This window comes from Mus caroli, unplaced genomic scaffold (assembly GCF_978045245.1).
Source record: "Mus caroli unplaced genomic scaffold, Mus_caroli_1 scaffold_9, whole genome shotgun sequence".
NCBI classification, from domain to species: Eukaryota; Metazoa; Chordata; class Mammalia; order Rodentia; family Muridae; genus Mus; species Mus caroli.
In genome coordinates this window covers 42,538,745-42,563,235 of record NW_028227264.1, presented here as the reverse complement: position 1 = coordinate 42,563,235, position 24,491 = coordinate 42,538,745, and the positions used below count along the sequence as shown (strand labels likewise).

The 24,491-nt window shown below is 41.7% G+C and overlaps 1 pseudogene; it reads left to right on the top strand.

Annotated features, from left to right (window-relative positions):
• The first annotated feature begins 20,774 nt into the window (after window positions 1-20,774).
• LOC110288034 (serine/threonine-protein kinase 16 pseudogene) lies at window positions 20,775-22,251 on the top strand (annotated as a pseudogene).
• Window positions 22,252-24,491: the final 2,240 nt, after the last annotated feature.

Genomic DNA, 24,491 nt, shown 5'->3' with positions numbered 1-24,491 from the left:
GCAGCCTTGTCTAAACCTTGATTTTAGTTGGATTGCTTCAAGCTTCTCTCCATTTAGTTTGATGTTGGCTACTAGTTTGCTGTATATTGCTTTTATTATGCTTGGGTATAGACCTTGAATTCCTGATCTTTCCAAGACTTTTACCATGAAGGGGTGTTGAATTGTGTCAAATGCTTTCTCAGCATCTAATGAAATGATTATGCATTTTTCCCCCTTTGAGTTTGTTTATATAGTAAATTACATTGATGGATTTCTGTATATTGTACAATCCTTGCATTCCTGGGATGAAGCCTTCGTGAGCATGGTGAATAATCATTTTGATGTATGTGTTCTTGGATTCAGTTTGCAAGAATTTTATTGAGTATTTTTGCATCGACATTCATAAGGAAAATTGGCCTGACATTCTAACTCTGTTGGGTCTTTGTGTGGTTTAGGTATAAGTGCAATTGTGACTCTATAGAAAGAATTGGGTAGTGTTTCTTCTGTTTCTATTTTGTGGAATAGTTTGAAGAGTATTGGGATTAGGTCTTCTTTGAAGGTCTGTTAGAATTCTGTACTAAACCCATTTGTTCCTGGGATTTGTTTGGTTGGGAGACTATTAATGACTGCTTCTATTTATTTAGGGGTTATGGGACAGCCTGAGCTCAGGGGCATAGATGGAGACCCAACATTACCAGTTCTCCTGTCTGGTGGCACAGTCCACTTTGCCCCACAATGAAATGTGGATGTTGTAGACTAAAGAACATATTGAAATATGAGTAGTAAAATGAAAATCATTCATTGAGAGAAAAAATTGTCTTCAAGTGGTCATTATTAATCCAACCTTTTTACAAAACCTTAATAAATATTCTTACAAAATAAGCATTAAAAATTAATTGTAAAAGAAGAAAGAAATGTTTCTGGCCTCTTGCCATAGTGTTTTTCAAAATTTTTCTCATTAATTTTAATTAGACATTCAGAGAAAGTAGACTTGAGAATCATTTTCTAGTTGATATGTAAATGGTACTTAACAGGTCACAGAGATGGCTGAAGGAGCAAGGACCTAGAGGATATTGAAAGAATGGTTCATTATTTACCAAGTGGTGCTTAGCACTCTCATAAGTAACTTCCCTCATCTCTAATCATGTAACTGTGGTTCTATACTATATGTAATCCATATCTGTTTCTTTTTATCAATATCCTTTAAGGCTACCCAGCACTATATTTCCAATGTAATAATTGAGCAATATGCTCAAGTGTCTTGTTGCACTATGTATAAAAATTTTGCTATAATCTTTGAGAATAAGAAAAAGTTTATCTTTGCCCAGATATGATATGTCTTAGTTAGGGTTTTACTGCTGTAAACAGACACTATGACCATGGCAACTCTTAAAATGAGAACATTTAATTGGATCTGTCCTACAGGTTCAGAGGTTCAGTCATTATCATCAAGGCAGGAGCATGGAAGTGTCAGGGCAGGCATGGTACAGGAGGAGCTGAGAGTTCTACAACTTCATCTGAAGCTGAAGTTGGAGAAGACTGGCTTCCAGGAAGCTAGGAGGGAGGTCTCAAAGCATGACAGACTTCCTTCCTCCAACAAGGCCATAACTACTCCATACCTCCCAACAGTGCCATCCTGGGTCAAGCATGTTCAAGCTACCACACTACTACTTGTCTGTAATCCCAGCAGTCAGCACACTGAGCCAGGAATACTACAAATTTGAGACCAGCCTGAGAAACATAGTGAGATTTGTCTCAAAGATCAATAAAGTTCAAATAATAGCATTAACTGAATTTTCAGAATAGAAAGTAAAGCTAAATGTTTAAAATGTCATTACTTTAGGATCTCTGAGTGCTGGTAACTGAAATCCAATCATCAGGAATGCCAGTACAGCAGGATGTTAGAGAAAATAAACAGTAAGTAAATGAATAAGTACATACATACAGAAACATTTGTAAGCCTTATATCATAGTATGAACCAACATCATGACCTATGATTTTAATGTTAATATTATACTTAATTTTTCAGAGTTTTATTTTCAGAAGATGCATTTTAAATAGAAAAAAATGTTAGAAATTACATTATTCAAAGGACTATTAGAGATCTCAAGTTTCAAAAAATTATGTATTAGCAGCCCCCCCCCCCCGATGTTCAAGGATGTTCTCCTTCTAATTGATAGCATGGTGAGATAGATTAAGACACCATTACTGATGTGCAAGTTAACAGAGTGATAAATGAATACCTGTGGGATGAGAATTAGATAGGAAATGTCAGAGTATGTTCAGAAGAGTTTCATTAAAATCAAACAAAAATGTGCTATGAAGCTTGTTATCAATTTATTTATTATTTTATGTGAAATAGATTTCTAAGATTAATTTTAGTTGGTTAATGCTATTAGACAAATAAGACAATAAGTGATAAAAATTGCATTTGAATTGTTGAAATTTAATAAGAGAGATGGTTCAATTCATCACTGTCAACAAATGTCAACATGTTTCATAAAATTTGTGGTAGTGGGGGACTGCGTTCGCGCTCTCCCCTGATTTTTAAAAAAATAACATATCAGATAATCACTTAATTTTTGAACATTAATTCTAAACAATAAAATTGAAATCATGATAAATGTTCATTAAATTCACATGGATTCTAAAACTATTTACCCTCATTTGAGCATATGTTGTTGCTGTTGTTTTTACACGACTCTTTGCAACAACCACACAAGATGTGCCCTGGCAAGCCATCAACCTGGTAACTCTCTTTCTGCATTTGGAGGACTTGGAATTCTCAAGTTGCTAAAATGCACTTGAATGCTTAGGAATGTGCCCACTTATTAATCATTTTATTTATTTGTGTTTATTGGACAATGTTTACATAATTGTGATCATTTCCGCATTTATGTAACTAACATTTTTTTTAGGTTTTTCAAATTTTTCATTTTATTAAAAAAGAGAGAATCATTGTCTACAAATTCTTTTATGTCCAACTATGCAAATACAACATCAAGTACTCTGGGAAATTCTATGATGGTGCTAACAATTTCAGGAATTTCCAACAGGACACATAACAAGAAAAATCAATATAGTACAAATCTTAGGTGTTAGCTGAATTTTCAAATCAGAAAGTAAAGCTAAGAATTTAAATTTTCAGTAACTTTAGGATCTGTGAGTGTTGTTAATTTAAATAAAGTTATGTACCCATTACATCTTAAAACACAATAATCTATCAACAGTTGCCATTTCATAGCAGAAAAAAAGCAGTAGGTATAACTGAACACAGAACTACTTTTCTTGTAAGAAGTGAACACAGATATATAGATACCTGTATACGTATACATTCTCTTTGAAATCCAAGGTGCTTAATTTGCTTTACCAGCATATAAAAACAATCTCGCTGTGGTCAGGGGAAAAAAAATCTCATTTGCCATGTTTAAAAAGTACACATTGGCTGGGTGTGGTGGCGCACGACTTTAATCCCAGCACTCAGGAGGCAGAGGCAGGCGGATTTCTGAGTTTGAGGCCAGCCTGGTCTACAAAGTGAGTTCCAGGACAGCCAGGGCTATTCAGAGAAACCCTGTCTCGGAAAAAAAAAAAAAAGTACACATTGTCTCTGGCAAGGAGACGAATCCATAGACCACTTAGACCTATGTGATTTGGCTAGAATGCAGACATACCCTAGTTACACACCTTTAATCCCAAACAATGAAAGTAAGGTTCGTTTATAGAAGGAAGAGTCATGTTTGTAAGTGACATCTCATTGAGGGTCCAAGTGATGAATCAGAGAGATAACAGGATGAGACAGAGATAGAATATGCCCAACTCTTATGAGAACAGCACAACCCTCACAAGAACAGAGAGCAAAGAAAGGACTTAAGAGTTGGGGAGGGAGGGCAGTTTACAGAGACAGGTTACAGCAGAAGACAGAACGAGCCAGAGAATAAGAAGAGAGCAGACAGAAGGTTAGAACAGAGTGATAGAGTTAGTGTGAGGGTAAACAGACTAAGACTAATTCAGTCAGAAGCCGAGAGAAACCAGTTAGAACCAGTCAGTTTGGAGAGGGGTTTGGGCCCCAATCAAAGAATTGAACCAGACCAAGTTCAGGAAGAACTAGGAAGGGTGAGCCTCCAGATGACAATTACATCTGGTGAATAAGTTACTTTAGATCCTGGTAGCTCTCTTTACTTGATTATTATGATGTTATATACTATAATGACTAAGACTCCTAGGATTGTGCTCAATCAAAAAGAAGCAAATCTATGTTTTCATGGTCTCCAGAAAGGACAGTTTGAACCCATTCACCCCAACAGTGATACAAGAACATCCTTATTTTTAACTGGTAAACTAGAAAACCATGATCTCCTGGCAGAGATGTCCATAAAATGGAAGGATCTGTAGGAAAGATCGACTCAGAAAGCAGTTCTTAGGTTATAATCTGGGGGCTTAGCACAGTAGAGAAACTTTTTGGGGAACTTGGTTCAGATACAGACATGGCTCTGTAATGATTTCTGTTGTCCCAGAGCTTGTAGCTCCTGATTCATATCTAGCACATCATTTGGTTTTGTAAATAAAGCTTTTCCTGTGCACCTGGTAATTTATTTCTGTATTGTCTGTGACAGCTTCTTTCACAATAAGAGTTGAGCGACTGTGATAGATCTGACATTTACATGAACAGTTTATGGAACTCCCCAGTTAATTTCGTAAGTGCTACCATAATTATCTAAACTATTTTAGCAGGACTCCCAAGGATATCCTGACTTACTTAGTAGCCAAGTACCAGCTTTAAAGTAGCTCTTTAACTTTTGTTTAAAAAAATATATTTTTAGCCTAGAAACATTCATTGGAAAGGGAGAGAAATGGAGGAAAGAGAAAAAAAAGATGCTATGCTCTCAATATTCCCGTATTATTATGAAATGCACACTATATATATATATATATATATATATATATATATGTGTGTGTGTGTGTGTGTATATATATATATATCATAGATATGTAAATGTATATATGTACTGAAAGTCAGGGAGATGCTTCCTTTGTTTTGCCTCAAAACTGATTTTTTTCCTTGTAATACAAAATGTATATACAGCATGCTTTTGTTCCACACTATGACTTCTATTCAGGTCTAATAACTGTGGGGATTTTTCTGAAACCCAAATCATGAGCCCTGAAATCATTCAGAGACAAGGAATGTAGCAATAGAGACTGTTGTGATCAGATGTGACTGGTCCATGCCTTCCACTGTGTCAAAGTATTTCACCTGTGTGTGCTGGATGCCGACAGTCCCATCAGTATCTCGCAGCAGCAATTTAGGAAAACAAGGTAGTTTCTGGTAAAATGAGGACATTTATATAGGTATGGATCATCTGTGAGCTGAGTTCACAGAGGCAGTAGCAAAGCTGGATAATAGTATAGGGCTCAAGGTTGTCAGAGCAGTCATCACCAGCTTATACCCTTAGTCTACCCAAGCAACTGCAACCCAAGCAGGCTGAGGCTCTGTAGACAGTAAAGACTCCCAGGGCTGAGGATCAAGTTCAGTGATAGACACCCCGAGCTTTATCTCCAACAACTCAAGGTGGGGAGAAAAGGGAAAGCCATCGGGAAAGCAAAAGCATTTTCTGAAAATAGATAAAGGCTCAACTGAGAAGATATTTATAAAGTGGCATTTCAAAAGAACAAGCATAAGAAAAACTGTCAACAGACAAGGGGGAATTAGTGCAGGAAAGCAAGATAAACCTTTAAAGAGAATAGGTTTAAAGTGGATAACGCTATAAATCAAGTTAACACTTTAAAGCGGTTGGCCAGGATATTTTGAGGCTCTCTCTTTAGTGTACTGAAGTGACTGGGAAGAGTTTCACTCATGAAAAACACGTCCCTGTATTTTAAGAAGTTTTTTCAATCCCTTGCCTTTAATGAGAGGTAGAAGTTGAGCAAAGGAGATGACTCAATGGTAAACTGTTTATACACAGTCCCTCAGAGCAGAGTATGATCTCCCAAAACCCACATAAAAGGACTGAGAGTGGTGTGGTCTCCTGTTATCCTAGTTCTGGGGAAACAGAGACAGGAGGGTCCCTGGAGGTGACAAAAGGCAAGCTCCAAGTTCCAAAGAGAAATTCTACCTCAAACATAGTCACCAAGGCCTTTAATCTCAGTACTTAGGAGGGAGAGGCAGGCAGATCTTTATGAGTGGGAGGTCAGCCTGATTTGCATAGATAGTTCCAGGCCAGGCAAAGCTGCTTAATGAGATCCTGTCTCAAAAAATAATGATAATAATAATGATGATAACAACAATAAATAAGAACAAAAATGATAATAATTTGTTGCTGGCACTTGGACAGAACTAAGAAAGCATCATCCTGAGTGAGGTAACCCAGACCCAGAAAGACAAACATGGCATGTTCTCAGTTGTAAGTGGATATTAGCTGTAAAGGATAATCGTGCTATAATCCACAGACCGAGAGAGGCTAAGTAACCAGGAAGGCTTAAGGGGATAGGGTGGGGGGTATTGGGGGGGAACACAAGGATCTTCCTGGGAAGAAGAAATAGAATAGATTTCGATGGCAAACTGGGCGTGGCTGGGGATGGGAACTGGAGTGATCTGGTAGAGAGGGTGTAAGGAGAGTATTGGGAGGGACAGCTGAAATTGGCAGACATTTCAGGAATGAGATAGAAATGTAATGCAATGGAAATTCCATATAATCTATAAGGTTCATACTAGCAAGGACTAGTAATGAGGGACACAGAGGCTGAACTGGCCATCCTCTGTAACCAGGCAAGATCTCAATTGGAGGGATTGGACCCTACCACAAAACCTCAGATCTACAGTTTGCAGGATATGCAGGAACCAGAGCCTAGCACAATCATGTCAAAGAGATCAGAGTCTTCATCCAGGAACTGATAGGAACAAATGCAGTCCCACAGCCAAACATTAGGTGGAGCTCAGGAGTCCTGTGGAGAAGGTGGAGGAAGGATTGGAGAAGACAGCAATAAAGGACACCACAAGAACATGACACCCTCAATAGAGCCATTTTTACTATATTAATCCTACCAATCCATGAGCATGAGAGATCTTTCCATCTTCTGAGATCTTCTTCAATTTCTTTCTTCAGAGACTTGAAGTTCTTATCATACAGATCTTTCACTTGCTTGGTTAGAGTCACACCAAGGTATTTTATATAATTTGTGACTATTATGAAGGGTGTTCTTTCCCTGCTTTCTTTCTCAGCATGTTTATAGTTTGAGCTTTAGTAAAGTTTCTTTTATGAATGTGGATTCATAAAATGTGGATTCATAAAATCCACATTCATGAATGTGGATGCATTTGGAGCATAGACATTCAGAATTGATAGTTCATCTTGGAAGATTTTACCTTTATGAGTATCCCTCCTTGTATTTATAGCAGTCTCCTGAGTGGTTCTACCACTGCCTGACAAATACAGAGGTGGATGCTTGCCCCCACCATTAGAATGAGCACAAGGTCCCCAATGGAGGAGTTAGAGAGAGGACCAAAGAAGCTGAAGTGGCTTGCAACCACATAGGAGGAACAATAATATGAACAGTACTTCCAGATTTCCCAGGAACTAAACCATGAACCAAAGAGTACACTTGGAGGGAACAGTGGCTCCAGCCACACATGAAATAGAGGATGACTTTGTTGGACATCAATGGGAGGAGAGGCCCTTGGTCCTGTGAAGGGCCTGTATTTCTTCATAGCTCCTACTCTCTCACCCCGCTCTGTTTCTGACATGCTGTCCTGAACCTCCTCCAATACTCCCTGAGTTGCCTTTACTGATGAGTGACATTTCTCATCCTCCAGGCAGGATTTAATTAATTTCCAAAGCGGCATAGTCCCTGCTTTCAATTTCCCATTCTGTTGTTCCCTAACTAGATCTCCTCTCAGCTTCTCCCATGAAGCAAGCGTTAAGGTCCTGGAGCATGCATACCAAGGCGCTATGTGATCTATCTCCCAAACAAAGCAGTCCAAGGTCTTCACTGAGACCTTTAGGTCACGTTGCTTCAAGAGAGACTGCAGCACCATAACTACTGATTGTGAGGCTCCCATACCGCTCCTTTATCTACAGGAGTGACTTACGTATCAGGCAGGCACCGCGGCTTATCTGTGTCCGTCTGACCGTGCCTGGCGTGGTCGATAATCAACAGTGCCACCGGTGAAAACAATACGAAATCAAAAGGAAAAGGATGAGCGCCACAAGAATGAGCACAAAGGCTTCAATTGCCCCCTCTAGTTTAGGAGAAAGATGGAAATGATCAAGACCAAACATGCCTCTCAGAGCTTACCTCGTCCTGCAGTTCTGAATCCACCCCAAGACCCGGGGGGGGGGGTCTCCTCGGCACCAGCGATGGTGAGGCGTTCCCGGGTTTTCGGCTCCAACTGTCCCACACTATGGTCTCGCCAGCAAGAACGCACACGGAACACAGGATCCTTCTGCAGCAAAGCTTTATTGCATCTCGATGAGGAAGACCCCGAGGCCCAAAAAGGTGCTGCTTATATACACCTCAGTGTGGAGTGTCCACACCTGATTAGCTGCTCACCCATGACCTCATTTACACGCCCCGGTATAGGCAGTGACTTGGCGTGAACACACTCTTGCACATGCGCATATTGCTTGTTTTTTTTTTTTTGATTTTTAATATTTTTATTACATATTTTCCTCAATTACATTTCCAATGCTATCCCAAAAGTCCCCCATAGCGCCCCCCACTTCCCTACCCACCCATTCCCATTCTTTTGGCCCTGGCATTCCCCTATATTGGGGCATATAAAGTTTGCAAGTCCAATGGGCCTCTCTTTCCATTGATGGCCGACTAGGCAATCTTTCGATACATATGCAGCTAGAGACAAGAGCTCCGGGGTTCTGGTTAGTACATCATGTTGTTCCAACAATAGGGTTGCAGATCCCTTTAGCTCCTTGGGTACTTTCTCTAGCTTCTCCATTGGGAGCCCTGTGATACATCCAATAGCTGACTGTGAACATCCACTCCTGTGTTTGCTAGGCCCCGGCATCGTCTCACAAGAGACAGCTATATTTGGATCCTTTCAGCAAAATCTTGCTAGTGTATGCAATGGTGTCAGCGTTTAGAAGCTGATTATGGGATGGATCCCTGGATACGGCAGTCTCTAAATGGTCCATCCTTTCATCACAGCTACGAACTTTGTCTCTGTAACTCCTTCCCTGGGTGTTTTGTTCCCAATTCTAAGAAGGTGCACAGTGTCCACACTTTGGTCTTCATTCTTCTTGAGTTTCATGCGTTTATCAAATTGTATCTTATATCTTGGGTATCCTAAGTTTTGGGCTAATATCCACTTATCAGTGAATACATATTGTGTGAGTTCTTTTGTGATTGTGTTACTTCACTCAAGATGATGCCCTCCAGGTCCATCCATTTGGCTAGGAATTTCATAAATTCATTCTTTTTAATAGCTGAGTAGTACTCCATTGTGTAAATGTACCATAATTTCTGTATCCATTCCTCTGTTGAGGGACATCTGGGTTCTTTCCAGCTTCTGGCTATTATAAATAGGGCTGCTATGAACATAGTGGAGCATGTGTCCTTTTTACCGGTTGGGACATCTTCTGGATATATGCCCAGGAGAGGTATTGCTGGATCCTCCGGTAGTACTATGTCCAATTTTCTGAGGAACCGCCAAACTGATTTCCAGAGTGGTTGTACAAGCTTGCAATCCCACCAACAATGGAGGAGTGTTCCTCTTTCTCCACATCCTCGCCAGCATCTGCTGTCACCTGAATTTTTGATCTTAGCCATTCTGACTGGTGTGAGGTGGAATCTCAGGGTTGTTTTGATTTGCATTTCCCTGATGATTAAGGATGTTGAACATTTTTTCAGGTGTTTCTCTGCCATTCGGTATTCCTCAGGTGAGAATTCTTTATTCAGTTTTGAGCCCCATTTTTTAATGGGGTTATTTGACTTTCTGGAGTCCACCTTCTTGAGTTCTTTATATATATTGGATATTAGTCCCTTATCTGATTTAGGATAGGTGAAGATCCTTTCCCAATCTGTTGGTGGTTTTTTTGTCTTATTGATGGTGTCTTTAGCCTTGCAGAAGCTTTGTAGTTTCATGAGGTCCCACTTGTCAATTCTCGATCTTACAGCACAAGCCATTACTGTTCTATTCAGGAATTTTTCCCCTGTGCCCATATCTTCAAGGCTTTTCCCCACTTTCTCCTCTATAAGTTTCAGTGTCTCTGGTTTTATGTGAAGTTCCTTGATCCACTTAGACTTGACCTTAGTACAAGGAGATAGGAATGGATCGATTCGCATTCTTCTACATGTTAACAACCAGTTGTGCCAGCACCATTTGTTGAAAATGCTGTCTTTCTTCCACTGGATGTTTTTAGCTCCCTTGTCGAAGATCAAGTGACCGTAGGTGTGTGGGTTCATTTCTGGGTCTTCAATTCTATTCCATTGGTCTATTTGTCTGTCACTATACCAGTACCATGCAGTTTTTATCCCAATTGCTCTGTAGTAGAGCTTTAGGTCCGGCATGGTGATTCCACCAGAGGTTCTTTTATCCTTGAGAAGAGTTTTTGCTATCCTAGGTTTTTTGTTATTCCAGATGAATTTGCAGATTGCACTTTCTAATTCGTTGAAGAATTGAGTTGGAATTTTGATGGGGATTGCATTGAATCTGTAGATTGCTTTTGGCAAGATAGCCATTTTTACAATGTTGATCCTGCCAATCCATGAGCATGGGAGATCTTTCCATCTTCTGAGATCTTCTATAATTTCTTTCTTCAGAGACTTGAAGTTTTTATTATACAGATCTTTCACTTCCTTAGTTAGAGTCACGCCAAGATATTTTATATTATTTGTGACTATTGAGAAGGGTGTTGTTTCCCTAATTTCTTTCTCAGCCTGTTTATTCTTTGTGTAGAGAAAGGCCATTGATTTGTTTGAGTTAATTTTATATCCAGCTACTTCACCGAAGTTGTTTATCAGGCTTAGGAGTTCTCTGGTGGAATTTTTAGGGTCACTTATATATACTATCATATCATCTGCAAAGAGTGATATTTTGACTTCATCTTTTCCAATTTGTATCCCTTTGATCTCCTTTTGTTGTCGAATTGCTCTGGCTAGGACTTCAAGTACAATGTTGAATAGGTATGGAGAAAGTGGACAGCCTTGTCTAGTCCCTGATTTTAGAGGGATTGCTTCAAGCTTCTCACCATTTACTTTGATGTTGGCTACTGGTTTGCTGTAGATTGCTTTTATCATGTTTAGGTATGGGCCTTGAATTCCTGATCTTTCCAAGACTTTTATCATGAACGGGTGTTGGATCTTGTCAAATGCTTTTTCCGCATGTAACGAGATGACCATGTGGTTTTTGTCTTTGAGTTTGTTTATATACTGGATTACGTTGATGGATTTCCGTATATTGAACCATCCCTGCATCCCTGGGATGAAACCTACTTGGTCAGGATGGATGATTGTTTTGATGTGTTCTTGGATTCGGTTAGCAAGAACTTTATTGAGGATTTTTGCATCAATATTCATAAGGGATATTGGTCTGAAGTTTTCTATCTTTGTTGGGTCTTTTTGTGGTTTAGGTATTAGAGTAATTGTGGCTTCATAGAATGAGTTGGGTAGAGTACCTTCTGTTTCTATTTTGTGGAATAGTTTGTGAAGAACTGGGATTAGATCTTCTTTGAAGGTCTGATAGAACTCTGCACTAAACCCATCTGGTCCTGGGCTTTTTTTAGTTGGGAGACTATTAATGACTGCTTCTATTTCTTTGGGGGATACAGGGCTGTTTAGATCATTAACCTGATCTTGATTCAACTTTGGTACCTGGTATCTGTCTAGGAACTTCTCCATTTCATCCAGGTTCTCCAGTTTTGTTGAGTATAGCCTTTGGTAGAAGGATCTGATGGTGTTTTGGATGTCTTCAGGATCTGTTGTTATGTCTCCTTTTTCATTTCTGATTTTGTTAATTAGGATGCTTTCCCTGTGCCCTCTAGTGAGTCTGGCTAAGGGTTTATCTATCTTGTTGATTTTCTCAAAGAACCAGCTCCTTGATTGGTTGATTCTTTGAATAGTTTTTCTTGTTTCCACTTGGTTGATTTCACCCCTGAGTTTGATTATTTCCTGCCGTCTACTCCTCTTGGGTGAATTTGCTTCCTTTTGTTCTAGTGCTTTTAGGTGTGTTGTCAAGCTGCTAATGTGTGCTCTCTCTAGTTTCCATTTGGAGGCACTCAGAGCTATGAGTTTTCCTCTTAGAAATGCTTTCATTGCGTCCCATAAGTTTGGGTATGTTGTGGCTTCATTTTCATTGAACTCTAAAAAGTCCTTAAATTCTTTCTTTATTCCTTCCTTGACCAAGGTATCATTGAGAAGAGTGTTGTTCAGTTTCCACGTGAAGGTTGGCTTTCTATTATTTATTTTGTTATTGAAGATCAGCCTTAGTCCATGGTGATCTGATAGGATGCATGGGACAATTTCAATATTTTTGTATCTGTTGACGCCTGCTTTGTGACCAATTATGTGATCAATTTTGGAGAAGGTACCATGAGGTGCTGAGAAGAAGGTATATCCTTTTGTTTTAGGATAGAATGTTCTGTAGATATCTGCCAGATCCATTTGATTCATAATTTCTGTTAGTTTCACTGTGTCCCTGTTTAGTTTCTGTTTCCATGATCTGTCCATTGGTGAAAGTGGTGTGTTGAAGTCTCCCACTATTATTGTATGAGGTGCAATGTGTGCTTTGAGATTTACTAAAGTTTCTTTAATGAATGTGGCTGCCTTTGTATTTGGAGCATAGATATTCAGGATTGATAGTTTTTCTTGGAGGATTTTACCTTTGATGAGTATGAAGTGTCCCTCCCTGTCTTTTTTAATGACTTTGGGTTGGAAGTCAATCTTATCAGATATTAGAATGGCTACTCCAGCTTGTTTCTTCGTGCCATTTGCTTGGAAAATTGTTTTCCAGCCTTTCATTCTGAGGTAGTGTCTATCCTTTTCTCTGAGATGTGTTTCCTGTAAGCAGCAAAATGTTGGGTCTTGTTTGTGTAGCCAGTTTGTTAGTCTATGTCTTTTTATCGGGGAGTTGAGTCCATTGATATTAAGAGATATTAAGGAAAAGTAATTTTTGTTTCCTGTTATTATTGTTGTTAAAGTTGGCATTTTGTTCTTGTGGCTGTCTTCTTTTAGGTTTGTTGAGGGATTACCTTCTTGTTGTTTCTAGGGCGTGGTTCCTGTCCTTGTATTGGTTTTTTTCTGTTATTATCCTTTGAAGGGCTGGATTCGTGGAGAGATAATGTGTGAATTTGGTTTTGTCGTGGAATACTTTGGTTTCTCCATCTATGTTAATTGAGAGTTTGGCTGGGTATAGTAGCCTGGGCTGGAATTTGTGTTCTTTTAGTGTCTGTATAACATCCGTCCAGGATCTTCTGGCCTTCATAGTCTCTGGTGAAAAATCTGGTGTAATTCTGATAGGCTTGCCTTTATATGTTACTTGGCCTTTTTCTCTTACTGCTTTTAGTATTCTATCTTTATTTAGAGCATTTGTTGTTCTGATTATAATGTGTCGGGAGGTATTTCTTTTCTGGTCCAGTCTATTTGGAGTTCTGTAGGCTTCTTGTATGTTCATGGGCATCTCTTTCTTTAGATTTGGGAAGTTTTCTTCTATAATTTTGTTGAAGATGTTTGCTGGTCCTTTGAGTTGAAAATCTTCATTCTCATCCACTCCTATTATCCGTAGGTTTGGTCTTCTCATTGTGTCCTGTATTTCTTGGATGTTTTGAGTTAGGATCTTTTTGCATTTTACATTTTCCTTGATTGTTGTGCCGATGTTCTCTATGGAATCTTCTGCACCTGAGATTCTCTCTTCCATCTCTTGTATTCTGTTGCTGATGCTCGTATCTATGGTTCCAGATTTCTTTCCTAGGGTTTCTATCTCCAGTGTTGCCTCATTTTGGGTTTTCTTTATTGTGTCTACTTCCCTTTTTAGGTCTAGTATGGTTTTGTTCATTTCCATCATCTGTTTGGATGTGTTTTCCTGTTTTTCTGTAAGGACTTCTACCTGTTTGATTATGTTATCCTGTTTTTCTTTAAGGATTTGTAACTCTTTAGCAGTGTTCTCCTGCAATTCTTTAAGGGATTTTTGTGCTTCCACTTTATTGTCTTCTGCCTGTTTATCAGTGTTCTCCTGCATTTCTTTAAGTGTGTTATTAAAGTCCTTCTTGAAGTCCTCTATCATCATCAGGAGATATGCTTTTAAATCCGTGTCTAGCTTTTCCGGTGTGTTGGGGTGCCCTGGACTGGGCGAAGTGGGGGTGCTGGGTTCTGATGATGGTGAGTGGTCTTGGTTTCTGTTAGTAAGATTATTACGTTTACCTTTCGCCATCTGGTAATCTCTGGGGTTAGTTGTTATCGTTGTCACTGTTTAAAGATTGGAGCAGAAGCTGTGTTCCACTCACCAGCAGTCCCAAAATCCTGCGGCGGGGGTCGTGGGTAGCTGGCAGGTGTCAGGCAACCCTGCGCTCCCGCTACCCCGGCGCTGATCCGGCCGGATGAGGCCTGTGGCCCTACTCAGGCCGGTTTCTGCTTCCCTAACTAATGCAGTCTCAGGTCCCGCGCAATTGGATTGGAGCAGAAGCTGTGCTCCACTCACCAGAAGTCTTAAGATCCTGTGGCGGGTGTTGTGGGTAGCTGGCGAGTGTCCCATATTGCTTGTTTAATGGTGATTGTAGAATGCCAGAAGCGGCTCTCCACATATGTTAGCCTCTATCAGCAGACCTGGGAGACTAGCTCTCTCCTTAGTTTCAGTGGTCAGAATACTCTCTGCAGTCAAGCTCTCCTCTTGCAGGGAAGGTGCCCAGATATCTGGTGTTCGAACCTGCCTCCTGGCAGAAGTTGTGCTCCACTCACCAGAGTTCTTAGTATCCTGTGGGGGATCATGTGTGGGTCCTTGCGGGTGTCTGGAGACTCCCTGGGCCAGGAACCCCAGTGCTGCAGTGGACCGGAAGGGACTTGTGCCCCTGATCAGGCCGGGTTATCTGCTTCCCTAGTTAATGCAGTCTCAGGTCCCGCGCAATTGGTTGGATTGGAGCAGATGCTGTGTTCCACTCACCAGGAGTCTTAGGATCCCGTGGGGGGTCCTGTGTGGGTCCTTTCGGGTGTCTGGAGACTCCCTGGGCCAGGAACCCCAGTGCTGCAGTGGACCAGAAGGGACTTGAGGCCCTGATCAGGCCGGGTTATCTGCTTCCTTAATTAATGCAGTCTCAGGTCCCGCGCAATTTGGTTGGATTGGAGCAGACGCTGTGTTCCACTCACCAGAGGTCTTAGGATCCCATGGGGGATCCTGTGTGGGTCCTTGTGGGCATCCAGAGTCTCCTCGGGCCAGGAACCCCGGTGCTGTAGTCGAGGTTTGTTAATCTTAAGAAATTCCACAACTACAAAGTCAGGTCGGATCCATCCAATTCAAAGTCACTGTGATGGTTTGTATATCCTTGGATCAGGGAGTGGCACCATCTGAAGGTGTGGCCTTGTTGGAATAGGTGTGACCTGGTTGGAATGGGTGTGTCACTGTGGGTGTGGGTATAAGATCCTCACCCTAGTTGCCTGGAAGTCAGTCTTCCACTAGCAGCCTTTGGATGAAGACATAGAACTCTCAGCTCCTCCTGTGCCATGCCTGCCTCCAGATAAGGGTCACTGGTGAGCCTTCCAATTCTGGATTGTAGTTCATTCCAAATATAGTCAAGTTGACAACCAAGAATAGCCACTACAATCCACCCCTTGTCAACTTGACACAAATAATATCTCATGTTCACATGAAACAATAACAAGGTTGTGAATACGCCTAACATGATATAACTATCCCTCGTACAATCGCAAACGCATTTGTAAATTTACAATGGGGCATTCATATTACTTTATAATCCTCGTTTCTGTAACTGGTTACGTGGCCTTAATTGGTATTTATAACTACCTTCCTCTACTACCCATTCTGTATTTCCTTCACCTTCAGCCAGCACCTCAGCATGTCTTGGCTCTTTTCCTGGAGGATTGACCCATACCTTCATTCCTGATGGGTCTGCGTCCTTTGTCATCCTGCTTGGATTAGGCTGTTGTAGTTTCCCATTGACTTTAATCACAGGACATGGTAGTACTAGGAGACGCCCTAAGGGATCTCCTACACTCCAGACATAATCTTGCTTACCTCCATTGTGAAGAGGTAATCCAATTTCCCCATGGTAATCTGGATCTATCACTCCTCCTAACACGGTTATTCCTTTTTTAGCCTGTTGGTTTAAGGGCATTAGAAGCCCAAAATGACCAGGGGGAAGTCTGAGCTTCCAATTCAATGGAATGTTTGTTGTAGCTCCTGGTAGGAGCACTCCCCTCTCTGGAGCCAAAACTTCTAGGCCAGCAGAACCTAGAGTTATGGGAACAGGAAGCAAAAATTTTCCTAGAGGGTCACTAGGAGTGATAGTAAGTGGAACTATTCCCTTTTCCACCCCTTGATTCCTGGACCCATGAATCCTGGCTATGGGTGAAACTGTACCATATATCGAGCGCTGATTCAAAGCATATACTGCCTTCTGAAGAACTCTACCCCACCCTTCCAAGCTGTTACCACCTAATTGGCGCTGTAACTGCGTCTTCAAAAGGCCATTCCATCTTTCTATCAGGCCAGCTGCTTCAGGATGATGGGGAATGACCAAGGCAAGTCTTATAAAAAACAACATTTAATTGGGGCTGGCTTACAGGTTCAGAGATTCAGTCCATTATCTTCAAGGTGGGAGCATGGCAGTATCCAGGCAGGCATGGCACAGGAGGAGCTGAGAGTTCTATGTCTTCATCCAAAGGCTGCTAGTGGAAGACTGACTTCCAGGCAACTAGGGTGAGGATCTTATACCCACACCCACAGTGACACACCCATTCCAACCAGGTCACACCTATTCCAACAAGGCCACACCTTCAGATGGTGCCACTCCCTGATCCAAGGATATACAAACCATCACATTCCACTCCCTGGTCCCCATAGACTTGTTCAAAAACATGAGTCTATGGGGGCCATACTTAAACATAGCATAATGCAAAATGCATTTAGTCCAACTTTCAAAGTCCTCATAGTCTATATCGGTCGCAACAATGTTTAAAGTCCAAAGTTCAAGGTCTCTTCTGAGATTCATTCAACTCAATTAACTGTAATCCCCAAAGCAAGGCAGGAAACCAGCTGGGCAAACTCCAAACTGCATCTCCATGGCTGATGTCAAAGCGGTCTTCAGATCTCCACTCCTTGTTCATGTTTTTTTTGACTGCAACAAATTGCTTTCTCCTGGGCTGGTTCCACTCCCTGTTAGCAGCTTTCCTCAGCATGTATCCCATGGCTCTGGCATCTTTAACATCTTTGAGTCTCCAAGGCAATTTCAATATTACAGCTTCTTGTTTCAGTGTCTGGGATTCCACTTGATCTTTTGGACTCCACCTAAGGGCTGGCATCACTTTTCCCTCTGTGCTCTGTAGCACTCTATGCTCAGGTTGATCCACTCTGCTACGGCTGCTGTTCTTGGTGATCATCCCATGGTACTGACATCTCCAATACACTGGGGTGTTCCACTCCAACTAGGCTTCACCATTAGCCTTTCATAGGCTCTCTTCAGGGTGCCAAGCCTCAAATTCTTTGCATGACCCCTTCAGTCCTGGACCATCAACTACAGCTGAGGCTTCACCTTCTCCAATGGCCTTCCCTGGCCTCTCACAGTGCTAAGCCTCAGCTTCTCTCCATGATCCCTTCATTCCTTCACAAGCAGTACCACCTGAGTGACTCTTACACATTACCAAGTCCAGCCGCAGCATGAAGTACAACCTTGGGTATCTCTGGAACACAGCTTCTTTGTGCTCCCAGAAAACAATTTCCAGAAGATTTCACCTCAGTAATGCTGGTCTCTTCTTAATCACTGCTAACTCCTTAGCTAACCAGCAACAATTTTCCCAGTGGTTCCTCCCATTCTTAACTCTAGAGCCAGAGCCACATGGCTGAGGCTGCCGAGTTCTGCTGCTTACATGAACTAGAACATGATTCCCTTGTACTATCACATTATCACTAGCTTTATGTTTTCTAAATCTTTCACTGCCTAAGCTTGGCTATCCTGGTTCTTGCTCTGTAGATTGACCTTGAATGTAGAGATCAGCATGCCTGTCTCATGGGATTAAAGGTGTGTACCACCATGCCTGGATCTAATTAAGCTGGGTAGAATCTTACCCCAAGGTCCCACTCCCTTAATCTGTTATCTCCTAGAACACGAGATTTTGCTCCATTTCACTTCCTGGTATGCCTTTAGTACTCAAACCATACATTTTATATTTTGCCTTTCTAAGCTTGCTATGCTTGTTCATACTTCTCTTCATAAGACTTAACCAGAGAACAAAGTCTCTGCTGGGCTTTTTTGAAACTTCTTTTGTCAATGGAACTAGTGCAAGTCTCTTCACCTTAGGCAAACTTTTCAGACAAGGGCAAAAAGTAGCCACATTCTTCACCAAAATACCACAAAACCAGTCTTTATGCCACATTCTGAAATTCTTCTCCTTTGAAATCTCTTGGGCCAGGTCAACACAGTTCAAATCAATCCCAGCAACAAAGTCTTCTATATTCCTACTAGGATGACCCATTAAGCCCCATTTAAAGCATTCCACTGCTTTCCAAATCCAAAGTCCCAAAATCCACATTCTTTCAAATAAAAGCATGGTCAGGCCTATCACAGCAATACCCCACTCCTGGTACCAACTTCTGTCTTAGTTAGGGTTTTACTGCTGTGAACAGACACCATGACCAAGGCAAGTCTTATAAAAAACAACATTTAATTGGGGCTGGCTTACAGGTTCAGAGATTCAGTCCATTATCATCAAGGTGGGAGCATGGCAGTATCCAGGCAGGCATGGCACAGGAGGAGCTGAGAGTTCTATGTCTTCATCCAAAGGCTGCTAGTGGAAGACTGACTTCCAGGCAACTAGGGTGAGGATCTTATACCCACACCCACAGTGACACACCCATTCCAACCAGGTCACACCTATTCCAACAAGGCCACACCTTCAGATGGTGCCACTCCCTGATCCAAGGATATACAAACCATCACAGTCACCATGAACTATTGTATCTAAAAACGCTTGATTCTGGGCTATCCCAGGGCACCATGTCGAGCATCTGTTCATGAGCCCATTGTGGTTTTTAGAGTTAGCTGGCCCTAAGAAATGTCCATAAAACAGCCTTGAGCTTTGCCCTGGTTAATCAGTCTTGGGATGTGCATTCAGTAATCTATGCCTGATTAAGTGAGAGCAGTGTTTGTGTAGTTGGTGGGGTGATTCCTGAATCCCTACTTTTCTATTCAGTAGCACTTAGGACAATAAATCAAAATGGGAAATGGTGACACCTTGCCATAAATTATGTGACAAGAGGGATGGGAAAGTCATTTGTGTCAAAAATCAGGGGTTTATGGGCTCAAGAGATGGCTCAGAGCACTGTGTGCTGTTCCAGCAATCCTGAGTTCAATTTCCAGCAACCACATTGTGGCTTATAGCCATCTAGAGAACTAACCATGAGATCTTGTGCCATTTTCTGGCCTGCAGAAAAACATGCAGACCAAATATTGTAAATGTAATAAATTAATAAATCTTTAGAAAGTAAATCAGCATTTGCTAGGTGATTTTCAGTCACCAGAAAGCTCCATTTATATAATGAACAGGGCATTACTGTTTAATGCTGCTGCAGGATGTTTGATCACACTTGAACCCCAGGATTGTGTTTCCTTCTGAAAAACCCTTGCTGTGATGTAGCTCATCCTTACCACAGATCTTTAACCCAAAAGCTGTCTGTTTACTGTAAACAAGAGCTATCTCTTTTTTCTGTTGTGGCTCAGGTCTAGCACACAACTTCATTCCAGAGCTAAATAATATCAACCACTAGTCAATAGGCAGAGCATGTAACTAGCTGAAAGGGAAAGAAGATAAGCAAACAGAAAGTAGGTTCTTTGAACAAAGAGTATTTAAGACAGCATAGAGGAGGAGAAGGGACTAAACCACCGAGCAAAGAGTACACATGGAGGGAACCAGGGCTCCAGCTGCATATGTAGCAGAGGGTGGCCTTGCTGGACATCAATGGGAGGAGAGACCCTTGGTCCTGAGAAGGCTCTATGACCGAGTGTAGGCAAATGCCAGGGCCAGGAAGCAGGAGTGGGTGGGTTGGTAAGCAGGGGGAGGGGGTTGGCATAGGGGTTTTTTGGAGTGGAAACCAGGAAAAAAGATAACATTTGAAATGTAGATAAAGAAAGTATTTAATAAAAAATACCTAAGATGAAAAAATAAAGGTTATAAAAAATTTCAAAAAGAAATGTAAAAAAAGAAATATCTAATAAAAAAAAGTAGAGCACTATACAATGAGCGTTAGGACTGTGTAACAGTGGTGCAAATTAAGGAATTATATAAAGGGACAAAAAAAATGTTTCCAATCTAGATGTCAGTGGAGTTGTAAGGTCAGGTGGGTGTTTTCCTGTGTCTCTGACATAGCAGCCTTTCATCCCTGCATCTGGCTCATGTGTCTTCCTTGGTAAAAATTAATGCCTCAGAGTTTTGTCTGTTAAAATAATATTTTGATGCTCCTGATTTATGGCAAGACCCACGGACATAGAGATCACTCCTGCTGTGGACAAACTGAGGAGTGATTAGATTTTGGCAAGTCACCTATGAGGTCTTCAAGGAGAGAGTTAAGATTGGTAAGAATCATATTGTAAGATTTGAGGACCGACAGTCCGGAGCCGGGTCGGTGTAGAGTTTGTAGTGGCAGACCCTGGGCTCGTTCCCGAGCGACGGAGGGTGGACTCGGCCAGAGGTGGGCTCGAGTCCCGCACCTCCTGCGCCACCACCCCATGCCTGACCGGTGCGAGAGCTGGACCTGGCCAAAGGTGGGCCGGGGTTGAAAGAAGCGGCCTGCATGACCCGCCGGGACCCCACCCCATCGCCTGGAAGAGCCCACTCTCCCTGGAAGGAAGACCATCCCTGAAGAGGATGAGTGAGACGTTATGGGCCACGCACTGTGTGTCTGCTCCCGGGGAACTGTCATCATTGACAATAAGCGTTACCTCTTCGTCCAGAAATTGGGGGAGGGTGGGTTCAGCTATGTGGACCTAGTGGAGGGCTTGCATGATGGACACTTCTATGCCCTGAAGCGGATCCTGTGCCATGAGCAGCAAGACTAGGAAGAAGCCCAACGAGAGGCAGAGATGCATCGCCTCTTCCAGCATCCCAACATCCTTCGCCTCATGGCTTACTCTCTGAAAGAACGAGGTGCTAAGCATGAAGCCTGGCTGCTGCTGCCCTTCTTCAAGAAAGGTACACTGTGGAATGAGATAGAAAGGCTGAAGGACCAAGGCAGCTTCCTGACTGAAGACCAGATCCTGCTGTTGTTGCTGGGTATCTGCAGAGGCCTTGAGGCCATTTATGCCAAAGGTTATGCACACAGGGACCTGAAGCCCACCAATATTTTGCTTGATGATGAGGGGCAGCCAGTTTTAATGGACTTGGGTTCTATGAATCAAGCATGCATTCAAGTGGAGGGCTCTCGCCAGGCACTAGCTCTTCAGGACTGGGCAGCTCAGAGGTGCAGCATCTCCTATCGGGCACCTGAACTTTTTTCTGTGCAAAGCCACTGTGTCATCGATGAGCGGACTGATGTCTGGTCCCTAGGCTGTGTGCTTTATGCCATGATGTTTGGGGAAGGCCCTTACGATATGGTGTTCCAGAAGGGTGACAGTGTGGCCCTTGCTGTGCAGAATGAACTCAGCATTCCACAAAGCCCCAGGCATTCTTCAGCATTGCGACAGCTATTGTCTTCTATGATGACTGTGGACCCCCAGAAGCGGCCTCACATCCCTGTCCTCCTCAGTCAGTTGGAGGCATTGCAGCCACCAGCTCCTGGCCAGCACACCACCCAAATCTGATCAAATCAGTGGACATATTATTGGGAAGATGACCTTGAAGTGGCTCTCATCCCTCATTGGAACTCCATCCATTCTTCCAGGATGGCTCTCACAGCTAGTGGCAAGGATGGTGGGTCCTTGTATATTTTACTTTCTTACCCCAATACCTGGGCAAGGAACCTAGGGTGAGTTGGGGGAAAATGAAACAGAAAATATGGCTCAAAGCTGGGCTGCTGGGTGCACAGCTTGTTCTGTTTCCAGATCTGGGAGCAGGAGAATACATAAAAAGGAGAATAAAGTGAAAACAGACTGTGTAAAAAAAAAGATTTGAGGACCTTGAATAGTGCTACTCTAGATGGCTTGAAAATAGTAACAGAAAATGAAATGCTAAATGACTTCACTGCAATTGGATCAATACAGATTCCAGTTCTTATCATTTTTGTATCTAATACTTCATTCTTAATAGCTATAATTGTTTTCTTTAAGAGCCCAAAGAAATGTGGATTGGTAAGATACAAGCCTTAGAAGGAAAATTAGAGAGACTTGTAAAGAAGAAAAAAAAAAAAACCTCAGATGCAGAGAAATTTAGACAAGCATTAAGACATATACTCTGACACAGAGGAAGGTTTATAGATTAGAGCCTAACATGCCACTGCATAGTGAAACTGAAAATGGGTGTCTGAAGACTGTTAGAAAGGCAACCTTTGTTTATCCATTTAATACACAAGGAATAACATGAGGCAATAGGCACCGCCGAGGTTATGGAGAAATTAAATAGAATCCTTTAGACATATCAGATCTAGGAGTCTTAAGCAAGCAGTTGTTTCCTGTAGGATGCATTCACATTATGTGAAGATGTTAAATTCATGAACAACTCAGAACAGAACTGCTTCCCAAGACTGGAAGGATTTTGCAATCATAATATTGGAAACTATACTTCAGTTACAATGAAATCAAGAAGCCTGGTCTACAGAACAAAAAATCAAACCAGAAACATTGATATTCCCCATGACCTGTAACTAGGTAAAGGTAAATTATGCTGAGTTATAAAGCCAGCTTGGATTGAATAATGATCCTTTGGTACAAAGTCATTTATCAGTTTTAAATGTTTTGGAAAAATGGAAAAAAAAAATTCTTAGGAAAGAGGTCCAAATCACTTGCTAATATTATTCAAGTCCCAAAGAAAGCCTTCACTTTTTTTTTCAAAGATTAACTTCAGTTGGAAATAGAATAATATCAAAGCATGAAGAATATGGATTGTATATTTGGCTTTTGAAAATGCTAATTTAGAATGCAAAATAATGATTGCAACTTTAAAGGCAAGATCAGCACTAATAGAGGAATGAATTAGAGACACAACTGATACTGGATCTCACCTTTATGATGCTAATTGGATAGGAGAAGGAACTTGTAGAAATATCAAGAAAACTGAAGATGGTAGATGTTTTAATTGTGATAAGCAAGGTCATTTGAAAAGAGATTTTACTATTGCTCTATATAATAGTTTAAATCAGGAATAGTGATACTTCCACAAGTTCTTCCATTTTACCAGATTGTTTAAGCTATCCTTGTGTGATGGTTTACAAATGGTTGGCTTAGGGAGTGGCACTATTTGGAGGTGTGGCCTTGTTGGAGTAGTTGTGTCACTATAGGCTCAGGCTTTAATACCTTACTCCTAGCTACCTGGAATCAAGTATTCTGCTAGCAGCCTTCATATGAAGATGTAGACCTCTAAGCTCCCCCTGCATAATGCCTGCCTGGATGATGCCATGTCCCCACCTTGATGATACTGTACTGAACCTCTGAATCTGTAAGCCAGCCCCTTTAACAATTAAATGTTGTCCATTATGAGATGCAGTGTCTGACACTTGGTCACAGTGTCTGTTCACAGCAGTAAAACCCAAAGACAGAAATTGGTACTGGGAGTGGGGTATTTCTGTGAAATGCCTAACCTTGCTTTTGTCTGGAACAATGTGGATTTTGTCACATTGGATATGGAAAGCAGTGGAATGCTTTAAGTGGGTCTTTATGAGCTGTTCTAGTAAAACTATGAAAGACTGCATTGCTGAAATTGAGTTGAACTGTGCAGACCTGGCCCAAGAGGGTTCAGTGGAAAAGAATTTGTGAGTATGTGGCCTAGACACTATTTATGTGGTATCATGGTGAAGAACGCTGGAGAGCTAGGAATTTTCAGCCATGTGTCTCTGGCTTTATAGACAAGAGGAGAAGGAGACTACTGGGACAATTGCTACTAGTTATCTGGAGCTAAGAAATTAATGGCAATTAAGAAGAGACCAGCATCACTGAAGTGATATCTTCTGGGAAGTGTTTTCTGAAAACACAATGAAGCAATGTTCCAGAGATAGCCAAGGCTGTACCTCGTGCTGCAGCTGTACTTGGTAATGTGTAAGAGTCACCCTGGTAACTGGTTTTTGAAGGCATGAAGGGGTCATGAAGAGCAGCTGAGGGTTGGTAATGTGAGAAGCCATGGAAGGCCATTGGTGTAGAGGCAGCCTCAGTTGCATTTGACAGCCCTGAACTGACAGGGCCATGCTTGGCACTAT